Source organism: Vombatus ursinus, unplaced genomic scaffold (assembly GCF_900497805.2).
Source record: "Vombatus ursinus unplaced genomic scaffold, bare-nosed wombat genome assembly UNPS02004593.1, whole genome shotgun sequence".
In the NCBI taxonomy this organism is placed as follows: Eukaryota; Metazoa; Chordata; class Mammalia; order Diprotodontia; family Vombatidae; genus Vombatus; species Vombatus ursinus.
In genome coordinates, this window is record NW_020944371.1 from 1 (window position 1) to 4,363 (window position 4,363).

Consider the following 4,363-nt stretch of genomic DNA (forward strand, 5'->3'; position numbering starts at 1 on the left):
CATATTAAAATTACCCTTAATTTACTAACTGGCTTTAAAGGGTTTTGTTGTTGTTTTTAAACAGTCGAAACATATTAATGAGATTCAATGCATTAACTACAGCAAGAGTCAGTAAATTACAGTCTGCAGGCCAAATCTGGGCCTCTGCCTCTTTTTGTACTGCCTGCGAACTAAGAATGATTTTTATACAGTTTTCTGACTGCTGAACTAAAGCAAACTTTTTATAACAAAATTTTAAAATTCACTTTACCTTAAAAGAAGTCACTGACCTATCTCATACAAAAATAAAAAGAATTAGTATCCTTCAGAAATAAAGTTTCCCATTCCCATACTCTGTAATCAGAGTAGCAATTTTTCTGACAGCAAGAATCTGGAAATCAAGGAGTATGCAGAGTAGTTGAGGAATGGCTGAACAAATTGTAGCATGTAAACATAATGGACTATGGTTTGCTACTAAGAAATGATGATTACTAGGAACCCCAAGAAATATAGGAAGATTTATATGAACTGATGCAAAATGTAGCTGAACCAGGAGAACAATTTTTAGACAAAAACTAGAATAATGATTAACAAGAACACTGAAAGAAGTTGACTTCTGAGGTTGTTGAAATATCAATTTTGGTTCTGTAGAACTGATGATTAAACACATCTCCCTCCTACTAGATGCAAAGTAGGAGACCACAGGTGAGCAATGTTGCATACACTGTTACGACACAGTCAAATGTTCAACGGTGAAATGTTCACAATTTTGCTTAACTGTTTTTCTTTGTTATAAGAGAGGGCTAAATTTGTGGGGGAGGTGTGAACCCTCCCTATATTGAACTACAACATGAACCTACTGTTCTGGTTCCATCTGCAAAGGACTGTTGTAAAAACCAAAGATATCAATACAATTTATTTTCCAAATAAAATGAGTGTATTTTACTCAAAGGTAAGTTTTACAATATTTTTACCTTTAAAAGGCCTCTGTGAAAGAAAGTTAAGCCTTTGTACAGCATAGCTATAGCTTGATTTTTGTTCAGTTCTAAAGATTGCTGAAAGTCTTCATGGGCTGTTGCATAGTCCTACAAGAAGGGAAGGGAAATTATTGAAAAATGAAAAGTATTCTTTGTTGAAACAAAATTCTAATTCATTTTGTTACTAAACACAGGCATCTGGTTTTAGGACTCACTTCAAAGTTTCTATTTCATTCACCAAGATGTTTATGATTTTCTTAAGAAATGTTGGAAAGGAAAAATCCCTCACAAAGGCTCAACTACTCTTTATCTCAATTATAAAACTGAGATTATTCCAAAGTATTTTTCATGCCTTGGCTATTTCACCAGTTAATTCTTATCTTCCATTTTCCCCCAACATGAACCCTCTGTTTTGGCTCCATCAAAAACTACTAAAAGGGCAAATCTTCTTGCTATAAACTCCAAGGAACTGTTCAAATTGTTACTATAATCCTCATGGAGAAGCCACAGTCACATTATAATACTTGGTCCAGACTCAGAATCACAGCTAGAAGTTAAATACTGATGCTGCTGATATGCATCCATAATAATATCTATAAGAGAAGTGAAAATACAACTTCTGCTCCAAGTTTTCTTCTGCTTCTTACTTTTCTTATCCTAATCCAACCAGTTAGTAAGTACAGGCCACCAAAGAAAGAAGTAAATTACAGGCCCTTAGCATTTTCCCACAGGATATTATTGTGAAAAAGAGGCTGTTTTCAAAAATGCTTTCCATTGCAAAGCTGCAAAACAGTCAGACCTACACCTGCCCCCTTCCCCCATATCATTATCATCAACAGTTTTCTAAGGCAAAGGGAAAGTGAAATCTTTCTTACTATAGTGGAAAATGTCCCAAAGCAAAAACAACTCACCTCTGATATGAAATGCAAGGTCCCCCTGTGTCAATAGAGTCGTGCTGATGGCTGCAGTTGGATAGCTTTAGTGAGATCACTTACTGCTTCACTGATTCGTCCCAGAGGGGACAGTATCTAAAACCAACATATTCCATTAAGCTAGAGGGAGATCTAGGTCACCTTAAAACTGATGAACACTTTTAATATTTCAATACTAATTTCATCTTTCTGTTTTAAAAATCAATTTTACTTAGTATAAGCACATAGCTGAATTCTTTGTACTTTGCTCAAATAGCCAAAGAAAACAAAATGATGTATTTCTTTGTCCCATGAAGAACATTGGTGAATTGACTACACGGCGATTGCTTTCACATTATTTCACATTCTGAGGCATAATAGATGCTACTTTTCTTCATATGTGCACATATTTCTTCTCTTGTTATTTATCTTTCAAATTCTATAAAATTGGAACTTGATATACATTGTTTAAAATATAGCTAAGAAGATTCATCTGAGTGACATCTCTGAATCATAAAACTAAGTCACATTTCTGGACACATTTCGACACTTACCACAATCTTTAAATACACACTCCATGGTAGCAAGTTCTATATATAGCTAGGGTTGAATGACAGCTTGCAAATTTCCAGCCCTTCATTTGTGTCTAACTTGGAAGATGCTATTTTCACTGGTTAGCTTTCTAAAGAACCCTCATTCTTTTGGGATATACTTTTATGTTTGGCCATCATTTGGAGGTGAAGTTATGATCTTGAAAGTTAAAGTGAAAAGACATGCTGATGACCATATGACATGGAGTAATGCTTCAATTATCCATAGGTCACTTATGCAGCAACAGCAACTCTCCAGAACATAATTGGGAACCTATAGGTAAGCAAAAAAAAAGGCTCTGAGTAGCCAAAATAGGTATTATGAAACCCAAGCACTTTACTCAGAGTAAGAGTTCCCAGCAACTATTTATTCTCAGAAATAATCCTAAAAATTATGGTGTTGAGGAAAGAGTGCTGAACCCAGAGCCAGAACTAGGTCTGAGTTCTGCCTTAGACATTTACTAGATATAGGAATATAAGACATAACTTCTTCAAACCCTACTTTAGGGAATGTGCTTCGTAAATTCAAAAGCACTAGACGAATGGGAGTTTTTATTAGGTTTCTCAGTCCTAAGTCCTCAGTTCTCAGTTACCCCAGTGCTTGGAACTAGAAAATTAAATAAAATTAAATACAGGCTGGCTTGATTCTGCCAGCATCCAGCATTCCCTCTCTTCCTTCCTAATGACATCTGTGAGCACGTCAGCTTTGGGTTTATCCATATAAGACATAGTCTAGAGGAAAGGAAAGAATAAATAAAACAGTGACTAGGAAGACAAGGACATGTTGAATCATCACACACATACACATACAGACACACACAATCTTAAAGGCAGTCTTTCTGATAGCACAAGTAATCTTCACAAGGGAGGAGCAAAAGATAGGGAAGTTTGTATCATTCAAAGGAAGCTAAATGACAATCTCTAAACTAAGAGCATCCTTAGGGTCAAGGAAAACTCACTTGAAACAAAGGGACCCAATTTAAAGGAATAAATTGCATATACAGGCTATCCCAGAAGTCCAAAGCTGCTATCGTTTTTTTGTAAAGTTTTTTCAGATCTAAACATGATCCTGGGACATTTTGGAGCTGGGCTGGGCACTCCCTCCAAAACTTTGAACTGGAAACACCAGGCATCTGAAGACCAAGTGTGGGGATGACCAGGAGGCAGAGAAGCACATTTTGCCCAGAGTGCTTCCTTCGTTTCCAAATGCCTGTCCATTTTAATTGCTTTCCCACCTCAGTGGAAACTCTCAAGGGGCTCTCACACAAATTACATGTGACTAAAGAGTAATGAAACAATATATGTCCAAGTGAATGTTGTTCCCCAAAGTAGTTCCTTATTCTAACAACACTCCAGATATTTCTGGAAATTCTCTTACATCTGCCTTCAGAGAGAGTTCGTAAGCCACACAAGAAAAATCATTCTCATCACTTCTTAGTTACACCTTATTTTTGATCAAATACAGTATTATTACCTAGCTTTCTCATTCAACAATTCATTCTTTCAATCAATCAATACATAGTGCCTATTCTATGCAAAGTACTATCCTTGGGGCTACAGTAGTAACAGAGAAAAATAACAAACATCTCCTGTCCTCAAAGACTTTTCTACCCAGTAGGGGAGAGAAGACATGCACACAAATAAATATAACACATGGCAGATTATGCTAAGTGACACACACAAAGACATACTCTAAGAATTTAAAAGAGGAAGAAAACATTCCCGTATGGTAAGATCAGGGAAAACTCCAAGGCCCAATCCAAATGCCACTCCCTTTATGAAGGACAGGTGGGATTTCAACAGATGAAGATGATGTGAAAAGCATTCCAGGGGAAGCAAGCAGCTTGAGCAAAAATTCGGGTGTCAAGTAGGCTGAGGACTGAAAAAAGATCATTGGATTTGGTTA

General features: G+C 36.4%; 1 long non-coding RNA gene across 1 annotated transcript; it reads right to left on the minus strand.

The window, feature by feature from the left end:
- Positions 1–929: 929 nt before the first annotated feature.
- Positions 930–2,499, minus strand: LOC114025121. The gene is made up of 3 exons (XR_003566998.1): positions 2,422–2,499; positions 1,868–1,984; positions 930–1,064 (listed from the first exon to the last, which is right to left on the minus strand). It is a non-coding gene; the product is annotated as an uncharacterized LOC114025121 (long non-coding RNA).
- Positions 2,500–4,363: the final 1,864 nt, after the last annotated feature.